This window comes from Ailuropoda melanoleuca, chromosome 14, assembly GCF_002007445.2.
Source record: "Ailuropoda melanoleuca isolate Jingjing chromosome 14, ASM200744v2, whole genome shotgun sequence".
Lineage (NCBI taxonomy): Eukaryota > Metazoa > Chordata > Mammalia > Carnivora > Ursidae > Ailuropoda > Ailuropoda melanoleuca.
Window position 1 is genome coordinate 83,229,085 of NC_048231.1, and position 21,020 is coordinate 83,250,104.

General features: G+C 43.3%; 1 long non-coding RNA gene across 5 annotated transcripts in view; it reads right to left on the reverse strand.

The window, feature by feature from the left end:
• Window positions 1-3,762: 3,762 nt before the first annotated feature.
• Window positions 3,763-21,020, reverse strand: part of LOC117795991 — a 47,423-nt gene continuing 30,165 nt past the window's right edge. Inside the window, exons 5-9 of one of the 5 annotated variants that reach the window (XR_004620217.1) lie at window positions 15,886-16,011; window positions 14,702-14,799; window positions 11,690-12,026; window positions 9,959-10,165; window positions 3,763-5,131 (exon numbers count right to left, since the gene is read on the reverse strand). This is a non-coding gene — a long non-coding RNA (uncharacterized LOC117795991). The remainder of the gene's footprint in view (window positions 5,132-9,958; window positions 10,166-11,689; window positions 12,027-14,701; window positions 14,800-15,885; window positions 16,012-21,020) is intronic. The other 4 variants (XR_004620218.1, XR_004620219.1, XR_004620220.1 and 1 more) reach the window with 4 other exon arrangements.

Genomic DNA, 21,020 nt, shown 5'->3' on the forward strand with positions numbered 1-21,020 from the left:
GAGCCTGATGTGGGGCTCGATCCCATAACGCCGGGATCACGCCCTGAGCCGAAGGCAGACGCTTAACGACTGAGCCACCCAGGCGCCCCTAGGAGTTTATTGTTAAGTTAATAAATGTTTATTGGATATTTCTACGTGCCAATCATTGAGGTAAATATTACATAGACTATCTCATTTGATTCTTACTACAGACCTAAGGTAAGTACTCTTAGTATGATCCCCATATAAGGATGGGGAAACTGAGGCACCGGGAGTTGACCTTGCCAAATGTCATGCAGTTAATTGGTGGCAGAGTCAGAATTAAACCATAGGCGGGCTAATGTCAGAGCTCAGACTCTTAGCCACGATGCTGTGCGGTGGGCAACTTTGGGAAACACGATGAAGACATACACAATGTAACCAGAGACCTCAGAGTGGAAGGTTGAAAAAAAAAGTAGAGGGAAAGAAAAGCAATGCTTTTGAGAAAACAAGAAGGATGAGGCTAACACAAAACCCTCTCTGGCCTGGGCCCACCAGGTACCCATGGTGACCTCTGAGAATGCAGTTTCAACAGTGACAGAGAAAGGAAGCCTCAGAGCTAAGGGGCTATGTGGGAAGAAGAAATTGAGATGTCTTGCTGGAAAAAGAAGGCAATAAATAGACTAGAAGAGACAGCAAGGTCAAGCGAAGGCATTCCGGTGTTCTTGTGTGCTTTTTAGAATAGAATAGAGCCTGGGCGCGTTTGAAAGCAGTTGCAAGGGAGACCTGGCTTGTGCAAGTACTGGAAAGTGGAAGAGGAAGAAGCAAAAAAAAAACCCAAAAACCCACAAAACCAAAAACAAAAAACAGGGAAGAGCAGTTCAGGACACAGGGGCAAGGGTGAGCTCTGGAGAGGAGGGAGAGAGAGGCCCCCCTTTTGTCTGAAACTGGGAGGCAGCAACAGAGATGGAGATACATCAACGCACAATGAGAAAGACGAGCAAGTTTACTTCTTCCAAATGAGCCCTAATCTTCTCAGTAAAACCAGAGTTGGGTTATCTGCAGGAGTGGGAGGAAGACTTGGGAGGACATTTTCTTATGGTGAACTAATCCACAGAGTGCTCAGAATGACCAAAAAGCTGATAAAATTAAACCAGGTGACGGAGGCGGCTGGAGAAGGGAAATCTGCATGGCAAGCATGTGGATTCCCTGCCAACTCTCGCCGGGGAACCAGGACTGAAGTTGACCCGCTGTGTGGACAGGAACACAGCTGACACGATGCATGATCCCTTACATTTAAAGTTTCTTTTCTATTCAGGTTTTAAAACATTTGACAGGTAAGTATTGTCTTCCTCACTTGCCAAATGGGAAAATTAAAATGCAGACAAGTTCTCCCTATTTGGCTTAAAGCTGCGGAGAAGATCACGGGCAGAACCAAAACTGCCCAGGAAACTCCCTGATCCAACCCCAGCTCTATTACACACTTCCCACAAAGGGCACAGGCACAGCTCATAGCCCCGTGAGTTCCAGACACAGCACAAACTTGGGAAACATCCACATTAGGACTATGCCCAACAGAGCAAACTTCTCCTAATATGGCCTTAGGACACAGCACCTTTCTTCTGGGAATTAGAGGAAGTTTCTTTGATAATTTGATTGCAACATATTGATATACTGATGACACATGTCCTTTCCATGCCATCGTTATTTAATTTTATTGTTTAACAACTCCATTTGCATTCTCAATTAATATTTCCTTATCTGCAAAAGTACATTATGGTGCTGATGTAACTAAAATAAATCAAAGGATAATTACTTGGTCTGCATTACTGATGAAAAGGGCAATAGGCAGAACCAAATCAATCAACACCAGTTCACTTTCCCTTTAGACTTGGGAAATGAGGAGAAATAGTCACTGATCCAGTGGTTTTTCTCTGGCATGAGCATTTTCAGAGCTTCCTCCTTCTGTGATGGTGCGTTGTCTAGGCGCAAAGCTCCTCTAAAAGGGATAGTTTTCCATTTCCTCCCTCTCATCTTCTTTTAGGAACTCCCTCCAGCTCAGGCCAAACCCCCTCTTGATTTCCACTTCCAAAAAGAAATAAAATCAGCTGCTTGCTTAGTCGAATATTGAGAATACCCACTTCTCTTTCATTCCTTGTTCATTCTTCAAATGTTTATGGGGATCCTACTCTCAACAATGCACAGTGCTCTCCAGGTGGCCTAACACTCAGACTGTGCTCTCCAGGAGAACCAACAGAGAGAGGAGTTGAGACATGGTCTGGTGTGTCCAGAAGAATCTATTAGTGGCATAGACAGGAGCTGACAAGGAGCTTGGAGTCAAAGGCCAGTCCTTCAGGATGTCTTTTGTAAAGGAAGGAGCACTGTACTAGGGCTTACCAGAAACAGAGTTTAGCAGAGGGAGACAGGGAAGAAAGGCATTGTAGGAGGCAGGTGTGGCATGGGTTTGGGAGCCCAGATGGATGACACGGATGAGCCACCCTTTCCAGATTCTTCCAGAAGCCACCTGCAGCAATGGCGGGGCCCAAAGCTGCCTGCTGCAAGCAGACATCCCTTGGAAGGCTCTTCTCAAACTTCAGCACTGTTGGCTTCCCACTCTACTATGTATCTGTTTTGTTTTCATATAAAAGCCATGGTCTTTTTGTCTCAAATCTTTGAATAAAGTAAATGCCATAAGGAAAAGCACCATGTTTCTTTCTTGGCTTTGAACACCCTCTAACACAGGGAAGCAGGAGCCTTCTGATACCCAGATGGGGAAGTGGAGTGAAGTCCCTTTAGTTCGACAGCATCTAAGAACCGAAAGTTGCTGGAAGCCATTTGCTTGTCTAACCCACTGTCTGGCTGTCCTGACTTCTGGTCTCCTGACTTTATTACTTAGCAGGCATTATTAGTACTGGAATGCAAGAATAAGTCCACACTCATCCTTATGTAGCCTGAGATGATCTCTGAAAATGGTTCTCTACTCACTTGACCCAGAAAACCCTGACCAATCATGCACATCAAGAGGTTCAAACCTCTGTGTTTATTTTACGAACATCCATGAAACAGCCCAGACGATCAAAGGTGTGCATATCTGAAAAGCCACCAAGTCCCTGAAAGATGTCACATTACAGAAGCAATGCATGCCCACTGCATCATTACAATGGTGTAGGACTCAGGCCAAACAATGGGGCTGGACACAGGATCAGTGGCCCCAAAAGAGTGCTGAGTTTTTGCTGCACATGCTTAGAAAAGCAGAGAATAATGCTGAATTTAAGAATTTAGATGTTGAGGGGCACCTGGGTGGCTCAGTTGGTTCAGCGTCTGCCTTCAGTTCAGGTCATGATCTCTGGGTCCTGGGATTGAGCCCTGTGTCGGGCTCCCTGCTCAGCGGGGAGCTTGCTTATCCCTCTCCCTCTGCCTCTCCCCCCAATCATTCTCTCTCTCTCTCAAATAAATAAATAAAATCTTAAAAAAAAAAAAAAAGGAAAAAAGAAGTTAGACATTGATTCATTGGTCATTGGGCTCATCTAGGTGAACAAGACCCCAGAGATGCATCTCCGGATTTAAGAACTCGCAGGCAGGGGCGCCTGGGTGGCACAGCGGTTAAGCGTCTGCCTTCGGCTCAGGGCGTGATCCCGGAGTTACGGGATGGAGCCCCACATCAGGCTCCTCTGCTATGAGCCTGCTTCTTCCTCTCCCACTCCCCCTGCTTGTGTTCCCTCTCTCGCTGGCTGTCTCTATCTCTGTCGAATAAATAAATAAAATCTTTAAAGGAAAAAAAAAAAAAAAGAACTCGCAGGCAGATTAACCCCTGTATGAAGTCCTCCGGCCACACTGAGATGATCCTTACTGAAAAAGAGCAGATAGACTGTTGCGCTGAAGAAAAAGATATCCCAGAAAAAACTGGAATAACAAAAACTTATGACCCAGGAGTAATTTCAGCATGAAATAAATGCCAATAAAGGTTTTTTAAAAAGTTCAATCTTAAATACCCTTCCTGTCTGACTCATGAATTACACCTACAGCATCGCCAATGCCCCCGACTTCCAAAAAATAATCATAAATGTACATAAACATCTTTCAACCTAACTGGTTTCATCTATAGCAATCAAAGACCTATAGGGTTTCACGGAATGGGCTGAATCCAGAAAACATTTTGTGCAGTCTTACCCGAACTAGGCGGTGAGCAGCGCCAGGCGGCTGGCTTCTGCCTCAGCTCATCCCGACGAAAGGTGAATGTAACTAATCTCAGGAACATCGCTGTCCCTTAAACAAGCGTGGGGCCGGCCAAGCTCCATTTTGTCCTTGAATATGCAACATAGAATGAATTAGAGTTTTATCACAAGAGGGAAATACATCATAAGACCTTTTAAGGCTATCTACCCCCTGATAATTGCTAGAGATACATTTCAGGCCATGCTGTTTGGCAAACTTTGAAGAGTCTTATGTTAGTTTCCTACTGTTCAAGGGCCCAGTGAGAAAGCTATGCATACTTACTGGTGAAGGGGATTGGAACAACAGACAGCACCAGGAGAGGCCAAATCCCTTCACCAGTAAGACTGGGTGTCGCTTTGTCCCTGCTCTTTACAGCCCAAAGCATTCTTATGCTATTTGTCCTGTTGTCCTCCCAGTCCTGGGGGAAGGGGGGTTGTTCTCATGCCTCCTTGACAAGTAGGGAAACCGAGGGGCAGGCAGAGTGAGTGGGGCTTGCCTGAAGTCTCAAAGCCAGTTGGTGGAACTGGAGACTCCACGTTTGGCTTTCTCTCCTGCTCTGCTTAGCTCGCCATTCCGTGGATTTGGCCACTCACCTCTACAAGCCGCTCTTATTCTCTGTGGCCTTCCTTCTGGGAGGCCTTCCTTCCCTTCCTCCCATCCCTTTCTTCTCCACCTTCTTCCCCACCTTCCTTGTGTCCATTTTCTGTCCATTGTGGATAATGCTTAGTATGTTCCTTCTTCTTAAACTAGACAGTCTTGGGATTGCATTTACCTTTCCAGTAGAATCCCACTGAGCGACAAATGTGTCGGCATTTTCTGACACAATTTCAGGCACGGTTTTACCAACAGAGCAGTACGCCTATGTCCCAAATGCTTGAAGATGCTTCTATCATTAGAAGTCATTAGAAAGTGCTTCTGTCATTAGAAAAGCAGTCTCTTTTGGGACAGTTGACTCTTCCTTGAGGGATTGGAGAAGGTTATCTTAATAGGGTGTGTTTTACATAAACCATGGAGAGATGAACTTCAATAATCCCATCTTTGATCCCATAATCCCTGCCTCTCATCCACAAGTCTATCACAGCTAATTGTGCCTTTCCCAGTATTGCTCATTTAATTTCTCCAGAAAAGAACAAGAGAAGACAGTTTTATCTACACATGTATGTTCAGGAATCAACTCTGTGGGCCTTAGGTCTCAAGCAGCTTCCTCTCTCTTCCACTGGCCTCTGTTCCTTTAAGAGACTATATATTAGATTGTCCCCAGAAAGAAAAAGAAAGTAGGTAATAAGTAAATCACCTAATCTTATCCACTGGGATTTGGGGGGGGTAGCTTTTTTTTTTTTTAAAGATTTAATTTATTTATTTGACAGAGAGAGACAGCCAGCGAGAGAGGGAACACAAGCAGGGGGAGTGGGAGAGGAAGAAGCAGGCCCTCAGCAGGGAGCCTGATGTGGAGCTCAATCCCAGGACCCTGGGATCACGCCCTGAGCCGAAGGCAGATGCTTAACAACTGAGCCACCCAGGCGCCCCTGGGGGGGGGTAGCTTTTTTAAAAAAATTTTATTTATTTATTTGAGAGAGACAGATCCTGAGAAGAGGGGAGGGGAAGAGGGAGAAGCAGACTCCCCACTGAGTAGGGAGCACAATGCAGGACTCGATCCCAGGACCCTGGGATCATGACCCGAGCCGAAGGCAGATGCTTAACTGACTGAGCCACCCAGGCGCCCTTTTTTTTGGTAGCTTTTAAGTATTCCTGTTCTCATTCTTTCTTATAACTTCAGGTAAATGAACATTGACCATGGCTTAACAAAACACAGCAAGTTTTTGATCTTAGACTCCATTGCTATCTCTGTGAAAACTGATGCCTATTAGTACAACCATTTTGGAGGGAAAGTTGACAATATCTGTCAAAAGTCATTGTGCATATGCCCTTTGACATAGTTCTGTTGGTAGTCATTTAGCCTGGGGGCTGCGGTGATTTTGTGCAAATTAGAAAAGGGAACCCCTTCCTTACGACATTTTATGCAACTTGCCAAAAAATTATTATAATAAGTGTTTAAAGTTATAAGGTCTAAAAGATACTGTTGCCCACATAGATGAAGTGCTTTGTGTGGTGTACAACCAAGGCAACTGTATAAATTAGCGCCAGGTACCTTATGAATACATATGAAGGATGACATCAATATATATGTAAGAAGGTATTCATAGAAACATTATTTATAATAGCAAAAAATTGTTGCAAATGTCCATCGGCAGGGGACAGGTTAAATAACTGTATTAGGGTAACTTAATACAATGGAATACTAGGAAGAGGTATAAAAAGAACAGAGCAGGTCTATTAAAAGAGATGTTCGAGGGGTGCCTGGGTAGCGCAGTTGCTAAATGTCTGCCTTCGGCTCAGGGCGTGATACCGGCGTTTCGGGATCGAGTCCCACATCGGGCTCCTCTCCTGGGAGCCTGCTTCTTCCTCTCCCACTCCCCTGCTGTGTTCCCTCTCTCGCTGGCTGTCTCTCTGTCACATAAATAAATAAAATCTTTAAAAAAAAAGAGAGATGTTCGAGGTATATTGTTAAGTGAAAAAAGCAAGGTGCAGAGGAGAATATATTAATAATTCAATGTATGTGAATATCTTTGAGAAAAAATTGGCTGTATCAGCATTTTTTTTCCCAAAAGACATTTTTTTCTCAAAAGACATTCAAGAAATCATTAACAAGAGTCTTTTAGGAGGAGAGTAACTGGGCAAGAAAGAAAGCTTTTAGTTCAAATGTATACTTTTCTGCATTGTTTGAATTACCTTACCAAAAGCATTTATTACTTTCAGTTTAAAAAATCAGCAGGGGTAATCAGAATAGAAAGTTACTAGTCTTTTTTTTTTCTTGCATTTTTAAGCATGAAAAAAAACCTAAGAAATTTTTTTTAACTTTTTTTTTTTTTAATTCCATTAGTTAACATACAGTATACTATTGGTTTCAGGAGTAGAATTTAGTGATTCATCCCTTATATATAACACATGGTGCTCATCTCCAACAAGTGCCCTCCTTAACCCTCCAGCAACCTCAGTTTGTTTTCTATATTTAAGAGTCTCTTCTGGTTTGCCTCCCTGTATGTTTTTATCTTATTTTATTTTAAGAAATGTTTTTTAACTGCAGTGCACATTCCCCAACAGAATACATTAAAAAAAATAAACTGCAGTTTCTTGGTTTTTGGTTGTTTGGGGTTTTTAGTTTTTTGTTGTTGGGGGTGGTGGGTTTTTTGTGTGGGGGGGTTGTGTGGGTTTGTTTTGTTTTGTTTTGTTGGTTTTGAGTGTAAACTCAGTGCTTCCAGAGTTGCCCAGGGATCTGTTAGAAAGCTATTCATCATGTGCTTCCTTCATCTCATCATACTAAGTGGGGGTCGAATAATAAGATTAGCTGTCTTTCTCTCTTTGGTTTTGATCCCTAGAGAAAAGAGAATTCTAGCTTTCTATTGTTTCTGAAATTTTAAACCTGTTAGAACAAAAATAAAGCTGAATTCTTCATCACAAATTTTATGTTAAGAATTTACTCCCAAAATGAATATTGATTTAGGCTGCACATATGTTATTCTCCCCCCCCCAAAAAGAGGATGAAAAGAAAGATTTTGTCTTTGATGAGCAGAAATAGCATTTAATATAATTAAGTAACATAGCAATCCCAAATCTAACAATACAGTGACTTTGATATCTTTAAAAAAAAAAGAAAGAACTGTTTGTATTTCTTAAGCGAAAATTCCTTTCAGGAACGGATGTAGGAGGAGAGCACTCTGAATGTAATAAATTTTACAGAATATTTTTTGCTTTGGGGTTTTGTATTTTGAATCATGCATTTGTTCCAGTGTCAAGGGTACCAAACCTTGATTCTGATTCTAAGTTATACATGTTTTACAAATGGCTAACAGACACATGAAAAAATGTTCAAAATCATTAGCCATCAGGGAAATTCAAATCAAAACCACACTGAGGATACCACCTTACGCCAGTTAGAATGGCAAAGATAGACAAGGCAAGAAACAACAATTGTTGGAGAGGATGTGGAGAAAGGGGATCCCTCCTACATTGTTGGTGGGAATGCAAGTTGGTACAGCCACTCTGGAAAACAGTGTGGAGGTCCCTTAAAAGAGTTAAAAATTGAGCTACCCTATGATTCATCATTGCACTACTGGGTGTTTACCCCAAAGATACAGACGTAGTGAAGAGAAGGGCCCTATGTACCCCAATGTTCATAGCAGCATTGTCCACAATAGCCAAATCATGGAAGGAGCCGAGATGCCCTTCAACAGATGACTGGATTAAGAAGCTGTGGTCCATATATACAATGGAATATTACTCAGCTATCAGAAAGAACGAATTCTCAACATTTGCTGCAACATGGACGGCACTGGAGGAGATAATGCTAAGTGAAATAAGTCAAGCAGAGAAAGACAATTATCATATGATTTCTCTCATCTATGGAACATAAGAACTAGGATGATCGGTAGGGGAAGAAAGGGATAAAGAAAAGGGGGGTAATCAGAAGGGGGAATGAAACATGAGAGACTATGGACTATGAGAAACAAACTGAGGGCCTCAGAGGGGAGGGGGGTGGGGGTTTGGGATAGGCTGGTGATGGGTAGTAAGGAGGGCACATATTGCATGGTGCTGGGTGTTATACGCAACTAATGAAGCATCGAACTTTGCATCGGAATCCGGGGATGTACTGTATGGTGACTAACATAAAATAATAAAAAATAATTTAAAAAAATTAGTTATACATGTTTTGATGATAAGTTACACACGTTCTTCTTCTTCCACACGTTGGGAAATGGGTTTTAAATACTGAGCTGATTTCAGGGCAAGGTCTTCTCTTATTACTGATGTAATAAAAGCACTTTTATATCTTGATGAGTTTCTGCTTGGAGCCCCAGTATTTATTTGCTTATCACATTCGCCTTGGCTGCCCTGACTGTCTCACTAAACAAGTATTTACTCATTCAATAAACATTTATTGAGAGTCTCCTCAGTGTCAGGCTCTCAGCCCAACACTAACGCATAAGGGAATATAAAGATAACTATAGAGATAAAAATACATGATCCCTGCCCTCAGAGAGGTCATAAGCTGGCAGGCCATGGGCTCTTATGTCCAATGTCCATTATGATGTTTGTTCAGTATAATCAGGGCCAGGGCTGAAGGAAGGGAAGAGAGAGACATGGGACAACATTTTAGGAGACTCTCCCTCTCAGGGGTATGCAGATGCAGGTGGGCACCTGAGAGGGAGGGCCCCAGCAAATTTAGAGCTCTAGGGCTCCTGATTTCACCCTCGTCCTGGCCTGCCAGCCCCCTCACCTGGCCACCTGGCCGCCTGACCTTCCCACATGGGCTCCTCTTCTCTTCCGCTGCCCTTCTCCCAGCTCACTGACATAGCTGCCCTCAACTCAGCTTCTTTCACTTCCCTGAAAATGTCTACCCTCAGTGTCTGTTTTTCATGCCTAGAGCTATGCTACCCTCCCTCTAAGCCATCCCGGTCTTGTTCAAACCCCATGCCAAAAATCAGCCCAGACCCAAGAGCCTGATCCATTTCTTCCCCCCCACCCCCCCGCATGTGCACTCCACGATGGCCTTTATCACTGACCAAATTGTATTCAAATTATTACATAGGAAGCTGCTTCTCCAACCCTGGGTTGTGAGTCTTTGTGGAATGTCACTCCAAACCTGTGGCACCCAGCACAGTGTTTACACACAGTGGGTGTCCTCGTCCCTGCAGGCGGCTAGAACAGATGACCACAGACGGCATACCTTTCTCACGATTCCGATTCCGGAGGCTGGAAGTCCCAGATCAAGGCACTGGGGGATGCAGTGTCTGGTGAGGGCCTGCTTCCTGGTTTGCAGATGGCTGTCTTCTTGCTGTGCGCTCACGTGGCAGAGGGCAGGGAGGAAGCATGCTTTCGCTCCTCTCTTCTTGTAAAGGCACTAATCCTATTCCTCATCACCTCCCAAAGGCACCTGGGGATAGAGTTTCAACATAGGAATTCGGGGGGGCAGGGACACACAAATACTTGGTCCATAGAGTGGGCTCTTACCAAATGATTCCCCCATTTATCTGAATCTTTACAATTTTCAGCACATTTTTTAGTGTTTCTTTTACTTTAACAAAAGCCAACATTGGTTTGTGGCATTCACGATACTCAAGTTTAACTCTACAGAAGCAAAATAGGAATTACAATGAGTTATTTTGCTAAAAAAAAATTAAAAAGGCATTTTTTGGGGTATTTCCCAGCAGCTAATTAAACACAACTGTAGCTTAAGTAAATGGACGTTTCATTCAGTGCTAATTTCATTTGTGTGTAGGGAGGTGCCGTGGATAGTGGTTAAATTGTTATGACAATAGGCTTTCTCTTCACTGCATACAACATAGTCACTGGGTAAAAGATCTACACAGCCCCTCCTCCGGCAACAGTGCTTCTGAATGGCTTCTGATAGTGGATTACACTGGGGACCCGGTTCCACTTGGGCAACTCTTCTTTTTTTTTTTTTAATAAAGATTTTATTTATTTGACAGAGGGGGAGAGCACACAAGCGCAAGGAGGGGGAGCGGCAGGTAGGGGAGAAGCAGGCACAGGAGAAGCAGGCTCCCTGCCAAGCAAGGAGCCCGATGTGGGACTCAATCCCAGGACCCTGGGACCATGATCCGAGCCAAAGGCAGGTGCTTAACTGACTGAGCCACCCAGGTGTCCCCAAGTTGGGCAACTCTTTTTTTTTTTTTAAGATTTTATTTATTTATTAGACAGAGATAGAGACAGCCAGTGAGAGAGGGAACACAAGCAGGGTAACGCCGGGATCACGCCCTGAGCCGAAGGCAGATGCTTAACCGCTGTGGCTCGATCCCATAACGCCGGGATCACGCCCTGAGCCGAAGGCAGATGCTTAACCGCTGTGCCACCCAGGTGCCCCTGGGCAACTCTTAATGACAGCAAGATCTCTTTGGTGAGGATGATAGTGTGGCAATACAACTGGACACGGCCAATTTTATAAGCAGCGTCCCCCATATATTACTAAGGCACACCTCTTCATCAGGGTAGGAAATTGCAACCCTCCTCTCTCTCTCTCTCACACACACACACACACACACACACGTACACATACACATACACAGTGGTCTTCTAAGTGTACAGTTATGGTGTCCTGGAGGAGTTAGTGGCCTGGGACCCTTGGCATAATTTTACTCATGGCATCTGCTTTCTACAAGGCCACGGAAAAGATTATCTATCAAAGCTGTCCCAGTATCAACCCCACTCTGAGCATTTGTAAAATCCATCTTGGAATTGATTTAATGGCCAAAGCTTGAATTTGCCCAATCATTGGAACTAGGGAGTAGCCCTTCCCTTTTCTTGCTGTTTCCTTGAAAGGACCTGTTGTATGAGACGTTTGTCTTCATGGTGTGATTTAACAAAGCAGCTTAGAGTTATAGCAACTCTGGTAAAACATTTCAAGTAAACAAATTCAAAATACTGAATGGAAAACCCTTACCTTTCTTGGAGGATCTTGGCAAAGCCCTTTGTGATGTGTTTCTCCTACTTCCCCCCTGCACATGCAGGCGGCACCCCCCTCCACCTCAAATGTGTAAAACTCAGAATGAGCACCACATGCTAAATGTGGAATGCAACAGGATTTTCTGGTCCATCGTGGCTTTACTGCTGCAATCCAAGTAGTCACTGTCAACCAGGAACGTTGCAAACTTGGAAGTTCTGGCATGCATTTAGGAGATGTGACTTGAAATGCAGCGGTGTTGTAGAGAGGGTAAATGAAGAGAAACTCACACTGCTCAGTGTCTGGGCTTCTGGACAGGTGTGTAAACACTGAAATTCTGTCAAATCAATGAGATTTTAAAATTAGTTAATGGGAAGTTGGTTGTGTTAAAGGAAATCTAAATGAAGAATCATTGATTTTATCTGCTTCCAAGTTTTGACTTTAGGGCTTTCCAGAAGTATGGAGGTTCCTCAAAAAATAAAAAATAGAACAACTATATGATCCAACAATTTCACATCTGGGTATTTATCTGAAGGAAGAAGGAAACCTCACCATTTGCAACAACGTGGATGGACCTTAGGGCCATGATGCCAAGTAAAAGAAATCAGACAGTGAAAGACAAATACTGTGTCCTCTCAATTCTATGCAGAATCTGAAAAAAACAGACTCATAGAAACAGAGACAGAGTGGTGGTTGCCAGAGGTGGGGGCAGAGGGGTGTAGGGAAAATGGGTGAAAGTAGTGAAAAAAAGAGTATTTTGTGACTCATGAAAATGATAAGAAACTCAAATTTCAGTGTCCAAAAATAACGCTGGATTGGAACACCAAATAATCAAGCCAGCCAGCAAGTCAGCCAACTAGTTCTTTAAGCCTCAGATTCCCAAATACAGTTAGGATTATCATGAAATTACCAGATTGAGAGTGACTGCCGGGAACAGATAAACTGCCATCAAGTAACCCACCCCAATTGTTGCTAATTTGTTCTTAGGGATCTCCTACAAAGAAGGTTTGCAAAAATTCCAGAGTCGCTTTGCTTCAATGTTGAGCATGTGTTTCTTTGTAATATTGTCACTTCATTGGTTTGGGTTGAGTAAACAATTTTGAGGAATAGGTTTTGAATGCATATGTTGGACATAATGTGATTTATACGCATATGTATACCATAGAGATGAAAGATGAAGCCTCTGCTTTTGAGAAGTTTATCGATTCAAGAATCAAAATGAATTTCTCTGACTTCATTCTCTGTGCACTTCACATTATCCCACAATGGGACTCCAAGTAATCCTCCAGAACCTTCCAGAACTTTTCAAGATCAAGTTCAGGGTCCTCAAACTTTCCCAGCTCTGGCCCATTTTATCTCTCCAACCTTATCGCCATGGCCTGTTTTCTGCTCCCCCCAGAACCACTCCTACTCTGGGCAGCCCAGGGGTCTCCCAATCACCCTAATAGTATTTGTTTGGTTTAGCCTCCCTGTTGTTGTTCATTAAAGATCACTGTCACAATGACACCAGTCAACCAGGCATTAGGTAAGAGATGGTTCTAGAGAATGAAAGCCTATTTTAAAGATTTCCTGTGGTGTCCTGGGCTAATTAGCTTCCGTCTCTTCACTTTAGATATGCTCATTTTTACCCAGATAGTAAATTTCTGTATGTAGTAAAACTTAATTGATGCACATAATTTGGAACTTACAGAGACAAGGGTGAATCTGAAGTCTGACTTTTACTATTGACAGATAGCAGCAATTAATATACAAGCAAATTTTACGGGGGGGAGGTTTAAATATCTTAAAAGCTCAAGTACTTTTTGAGCACCTTCAAGTATGTCTGGTATACCCTTTACCAAAAATTAACTGGTGTACTATTAAGAAATAAATCTTATCTATTTATTAAAGCAAGATTCATAAGGTAATCTGTTAAGACTTTTATTACCTTCATTGAGGTAGACCATACATACTTCTAAGTAATCAAAATCCATTTTCTTTACATATTTTTTAATTGAACTTTTCCCTCTAATTCAGATCCCCTTCAATTTAGAGCAAAATGAATGAAATTTTATTCATTTGGAGATCATTAAAACTATTCTCTATGCCTAATTCCTGGCCCTAAGATTTTCTGTGTGACTTCGGGCCAGCTATTTTAACAGCTGTAAAGCTCAGGTCTATCGTCCACGAAATGGAAAAAAATAAGATTTGTGAGATTTGTGAGGATTGCATGTGAAGACATGTGGTGCAGAGCCAGGCCAGTGGCAAAGAAAGTAAACATCAGTTCCTTTTTCCACGATTCTTTTTTTTTTTTTTCAGTGTGCATTTCAGTGATTCTTGAAGGATGACCTGCATATATTTTTGGATTGATCTGTGAGCACTATATTTTTATTTTGGGCATAAATAAATTACTTTTGTTAAGCCCCAATTCCCTTATTAGCTGTTAAAATAAATAACAACTGTTTTCCATTTGTTCTAAGTATTTTTTTATTTAAATTCAATTAGCCAACTTATAGTACATCATTAGTTTCAGATGTAGTGTTCAATAATTTATCTGTTGCATATAACACCCAGTGCTCATCACCTCATGTGCCCTCCTTAATGCTCATCACCCAGCTACCCCATCCCCCTGTTCTAAGTGTTTTTGATAGGGCTAAGAAGGTCTGGTCATTGATGTATCCCATATCAATAGGCCACATAAATTAGGAATGCTTTTAGCTGTAACACAATATCCAACCCTCTGTGTCTGGAACAAACAAGAGTTATTTTTGTTTTGTTTTGTTTGTTTTGCTTAACACAAACATTCAGATAGGGGTTATTAGCATTGGTTCAGCTGCTAAGGTGTGCCATCAAGGACCTCAGTACGTTTTATCTTTGTACTTAGACTGCCATTGTCATTACACCAGTCCTTCATCTGCTTGTCTGGGACTGTGACCACATCTCCAGGTATCATTTCTCATTCAAGGTTGGATGAACGGGAAAGAGAGGCACCAACCATATCTTTCTCTTTTATCGGAGAAACAAAATCCTTACCAGAAGTGCCTCGGCACACTTCCTCTATCTGTTTTTGGCCAAAACTAGTCACAGGGACACTTCTTTCCAAGTGCAACAGAGGCAAGAAAGTCAAGTATCTGGCAAAGGAAAGATAGATTACATAATTTTCTTAGGCCAATAATGAATTGTCAACAGAACCAAGGCACATCACCACCAGGAACAACATCAAGAATATTTTTAGCAAGAAAGGAGAGGGGTGGATATGACACTGGTAACAGGGTTTGACACATGGACCTTCTACTCGACAAAAGCCATGTGTAGGGCTGTGAAGTTCTGCTCTCTGCCCTTTGTCACCCACATCTTTCATCAGGTATAGAACTCTCAGATACCTCAAAATCATTAAGATGAAACTTGTATAAATCTCAAACTTTTGCTATGTTCTTTTTTTTTTTGAGAGAGAGAGAGCACAAGCAGGGGGAGCAGCAGGCAGAGGGAGAGGGAGAAGCAGGCTCCCTGCTGAGCAAGGAGCCCTATGTGGGACTCGATCCCAGGACCGTGGGATCATGACCTGGGCCGAAGGCAGACGCTTGACAGACTGAGCCTCCCAGGACCCCCTGTTTGCTTTATCTATTAAAACAAAAACAAAAACAAAAAAATCCCAAACACACACACACACACAATTCCTTAAAGGTAGAAGTTTGGATTAGATGATTTCTTGGAATTTCTCACTGATCTGAGACCTGTGATTCAAAATTCCATATAAGAACTGTAAGTGTATTGTGTATGTTTCTTATGTAAGAACACTTGGGGGGCACCTGGGTGGCGCAGTTGGTTAAGTGTCCGACTCTTGATTTCAGCTCAGGTCATGATCTCAGGGTCGAGATAGAGCCCAGAGTCCGGCTATGCACTCAGCAGGGAGCCTGCCTGAGAATCTCCCTCTGCCCCTCCCTCTCACCCCCCATGTGCACACGTGCACCCTCTCTTTCTCAAATAAATAAATCTTAAAAAAAAAAAAAGAATACTTGGTACCATGCCCTCATCCTGACCTTATCCAAGTTACGATCAGTTAGAATTTCAAGTTCTTTTTCATAAAGTCCACTCTCTTTTGGCAGCTTATTTTCTTCAATAAGTTAACTAATCTGCATTTCCCCCTATTAATAGCTTTCCAACCAGTTTGAACCAGCATCGTTCAATGATTCCACAAACATATACAAAGCACTTACTTTGTGCCCCACTCTGGGAATATGAAGATGGAGAAGCAACCATTGTTTGTCCACCAACAGTTTATAATCTGGGACAGAGACAGATTTGTAAGCCAATAATGTGGAAGGAAGAGGATTTCACAGGTGCTATGAGAGAAATAATAGATGTGAATGGGAGAGAAAGACAGGAATGGTCAGCTCTTGGTGGGGCAGAGTCAAAATTCTGACTACGAGCCATTAACATCAGTCAGAGACTTTCTCCAGAACCAGCATTTTCTGGATTGATACTATTTTCAGGAGATTCATTCTGATGTTAACAACTGCATAATTTAAAAGCTTTTAAAAGATTTGTTAATAGGGGACAGTCTTTCTGTTTTCAAGGATGACAAATTTGTTGTTCGTCATTCCTGTCATGATCTATTTTGTGGGAAGATAGACAAAGGAAAAAATTTTATTTCCCAGTTTCCTGGGCTATTTCCTGGGAAATCCCTCCACTTCCTTGCCTGTTGAACCCTCGGCTCCCCTGACACACACTTGCACAGGACACTGGGAAGTGAGGAGACGTCTCCTTGTGATCACCAGCTTCTGAACTCACCCTCTCAACTTTTAGCTCACGGAAGATGAAATTAGAAATTCAGTAACTTCATGTAGCAACCAGTGCTTTTCCAAACTGCAGATTGTGACTCATTAACAAGTCACAAAATCGATTCAGTGGGTCTTAATCACCTTTTTTTAAAAAGAAGTAGAATATAGGGGCGCCTGGGTGGCACAGCAGTTAAGTATCTGCCTTTGGCTCAGGGCGTGATCCCGGCGTTATGGGATCGAGCCCCACATCAGGCTCCTCTGCTATGAGCCTGCTTCTTCCTCTCCCACTCCCCATGCTTGTGTTCCCTCTCTCGCTGGCTGTCTCTATCTCTGTCTAATAAATAAATAAAATCTTAAAAAAAAAAAGAAGTAGAATATATATAAAATAGAAAACATCAGAACGGATTTCACCTAGTAAGACAAGCTTTTGTTGCAGTAGTGGGGGGGGGGCGTGTTGAGTCACAACATAAAATAGATTTCTTACTGTGTCCCAGTGTGAAAGTTAAAGACACTGAACTATATTCTAAGCCCTATGAAGGCACTTATTAGCCATCTAACAAATATTTGTTGCATTGAATTGTGATTTGTATGGATGTGGATTTAGGTTGAACTGATTTGTGAATTTACTCAACAAATACTAAGACTAAATGTGTATACTACATTCACCATTGCAAACCCTCATTTAACTTTTGTGAAAACACAGGACACCAGTAGGCTCTCAAAGGTTAATCAGATTCCAAAAATGCTCTTTTTTAGGGATAAATTAGTCCATTTACTGGGGGCACCTGGGTGGTTCAGTCGGTTAAGCATCAGATTCTTGATCTCAGCTCAGGTCTTGATCTCAGCTCAGGTCTTGAGTTCAAGCCCCGCATTGGGCTCCATGCTGGGCATGGAGCCTACTTAAAAAAAAATAAAAATTACTTCTTTTACTAGGACTGCCTCATAATCTTTAATCTGGCTTAACCCCCACCTGCTATATAAAATAGGCCCTAAAGTCTCCAAATGATAGCCAAAAAAGATCTTATGAAAGCAGGAGGTGCAAGGGGCCTTAGCAAACAGAGCCTTCAGATCTTCATCAGTCCAAACCCTTCCATCAAGGCCAATCAGGGCCAGTCTGCACATTGCCCTTGCCCCAGGCATAGATGACATCACAGATTCCTGTCCCCAGTACTCCTTGTTCAGGCCTTGAGTGCTAAGTACTTACCTTTTCTGGCTATAACGACTCCCCACCCCACCAGCACTGCGGGCAGAGGCTTTGCTCTTCCTCTGTAGGCAGAGCCCCTGTTGTCCCGAGCCATCACAGTCCTTGGTGCTCAACATGAGACCCAAAGGGTCCAGGCTGGGCACAAGAGACTACAGCTTGCCAGATCGGGGCCCCCACCATCTGCTCTGCCATCACCCTGCCTGCATGTGGTAAGTCCTCCTACAGCTTCCCAAGTCCTCCGTCTGCCTTGGACAAGGAGGCCCAGTTGTGGCAGAGGCATCAAGGGTTAAGAATGTAGGGACAACTAAGACATAGCTTCTGACCTGACTGCCACCTGGCAGAGGGCATGGCACCGTGGTGATCCAAAGATATGAGAGCAACCAGGGGGTGGGGCAAGATTCTCAGAGCCGCCCCCCCCATCCTCCTCACTCCAAAGAGGTACACACCCATGCCCCACCAGAAGGGACCAGGGCTCTAAGGTTTCACAGCCTGTGTGAGTGCCTGCTGGAGCAGGGGCTTATCACATCCCCACTCTGCCTCTGAAAGGCATATCACTGTGAGCCCTGAAGCTTGGGTCAGTTAGGGTTAGCCCTGGACTGCTGTATTCCTGAACTTTCTGGCCCCCTGACACACAGGCAAGGGGTGAATGCTTTCACAGTGAACAATCAACACTCTCAAAGTCATCTTTTCATATGTCCTAAGCCAGATCCACCTTACACTGAAGGTTAATGGATCTATATGGGTGTATCTCAGCTTCATTCCCAATCAAACCCATGGCCGTGGGCTGGTTCTCCTTCCTCTGCTCTGCCTCAACTTCTCCAGACCCCCGGAGTCCCAGGGACCTCTGTGCTTGCCTCTCATGTGACCTTGCTCCCATCTTGAGTCAGGAAAAGAGCATCCCAGTGAACAGGGAGCCACGGGAGAACTGTCTGAGGAAGCACAGCTTGCTCGTTTTTCCATCCCTTACAAATCCCCTCCAGAGCCTCATCACTGTGGATGTTGCCTGGTTTGTTTTGTGAAGTCCAGGCCTTCAAGGGAGGAGAGCAGAAAGCAGGGGTAGGGGTGGCTTCCATGGAATGGAACGCTTGAGCCTGCTACCAGGAAAGAATCTGCAGAAGGGTCCAGAAATTCACTGTGGCCCACTCGTGGATGCAGCCACAAAAAAAATTCTGGATGATATGGAATCATTGAAACTCCCTTAAGGAGCTCTTCTTCAGAAACTGAAGAAGATATTTTTGATCATTCCTGTGTGATCTGGAAGTTCAATCACATTGCAGAATTTTCTTCTAATTAAAAAATTCAGCAACTGTCTTTAAGCTGTCAGTTGTCTGGTTTTGGGCACTGCAGGAAAATGGTTAAAAGCTTGTCCTTGGAATCTGATCTGGGGTCAAATCCCAGCTTTGCCACTTAACACCATGTAACTATTGGAGCCTCAGTTTCCCAGTCTATAAAATAGGAACAATGCCACAGCTTGCCTCGTTGGGCTGTAATGAGGACTGATTGAGAGGTCCTATGCTAAGCACTGACTATAGCAGCTGGCACCAGGAAACAATACATGTTAACTGTTGTTGTTACTATTAGTAGCACTTAGGAGAATTGATGGAAGAGTTGGACAAGATAATTAAAACTGAGACAAATGATAGAGTATATAGAGCTGGGTTCTTACTTCAGATATTTCCATGTATTCTACTTGTTTCCTTGTCCACATGACAATGCATGAGAGCCACCCAACACTGCACAGTGGAAAGAAGATGCAATTCACATCCCTTTCTTATTCCTGAGAGATTTGGGCCAATTACTTAACCTCATTGAGCCTCCATTCACTCAACTATAAAATGGAGTAACACTAGTCCACTTTAAAAGGCCTCATCTCGTCCCCACCTTTCCAGGCTGGCAGTCCCTCCCTTGAGCATCAATAATTCTCTTACCCCCTGGGAGCCCTTATCACATTGTACCATGTTGTCTCCTCCACAGGAGTGTAAAATGAGTCTATTTTGTTTGTTTTCAATCTCTGGTATTTCATGTCCCCCTTGGACACAACTGGTCTCCAGTAAAGGCTTGTTAGATGATTAAATGAAATAATAAGTGAAAATGGTAGAAACACAGAGTTAGTAGGAAAAATGAAATTCCTTTGTTACTCATGTTCCGGGGGCAACCTTAGCAGCTGTACTGTAAGCTAAGTCTGTCGTATGCTGAGGTTTTCTCCCGGTAGTAGATGTAATTTGGTTTCTGTGTACCCAAGTCTTCGGAGTAAGTGGAATTACAATGCAGCCCACCAGAGCCCTAGGTCTTCCGGGTGCTGGTTATCTAACCTTGTTTCTAAACATTCTTCTGAATGGAAATCTTTTCTTAAATTATTACACAGACTTAAATTATTACATTGTAGGGGGCTCCAATTGGGCTCCAATTGCTGCGGGCAGTGAAAGAATTTATCCAAGGCAGAACAAAAAAGATCAAAGCTTACTGAAGGTACCACAAGGGAGCGGCAGGTAGGACAGCTAAGGATAGACCGACCGTCTGCGACAGGACAGTGGTGAGGGGCCACGGTCATAGGGCGGAATGAGGGAAGTATAGGAACCTATGGAACTTTCCCTTCTACGCTAACTGTGCCTGGTTTTAAGTAGCCCTTTGGTTAGTTAGGGCCTCTGGCTACTTCAAGATAGGTCACTTAATGAGCCTATGCGATCAGCTGGGTGGTCACTGGGGGCCCTTGTGCCTTGATCAAGTTCCCATAGGCCTGAAAGTGGCCTCTATAACATAGTCACACAAAAATCACAAGTCCGAATAAGCTAAACAAAAAATAAACCTAAAACATTCCAAATCCTACCACCAAATAATTCTTAAGATTTTGGATGTAGCCTTCTGAGCTCTTTTTTTTTTTTAAGATTTTTTTTTATTTATTTGACATAGAGAGACAGCCAGCGAGAGAGGAAACACAAGCAGGAGAAGTGGGGGGGGAAGAAGTAGGCTTCCCAGCAGAGCAGAGAGCCCGATGTGGGGCTCGATCCCAGGACCCTGGGATCACGCCCTGAGCCGAAGGCAGACGCTTAACAACTGAGTCACCCAGGTTCCCCTCTTTTTTTTTTTTTAACAGCTTTCTTTTTTTTTTTTTTAACAGCTTTCTTGAGATATAATAAACATATGGTATTAGCCTGCTAGGGCAATATATTAGTCAGGGTTCTCCAGAGAAACAGAAACAACAGGTGTGTGTGTGTGTGTGGTGTGTGTGTGTGGTGTGTGTGTGGTGTGGTGTGTGTGGTGTGGTGTGTGTGTGGTGTGGTGTGTGTGTGTGGTGTGGTGTGTGTGTGTGTTGTGTGTGTGTGGTGTGTGTGTGGTGTGGTGTGTGGTGTGGTGTGTGTGTGGTGTG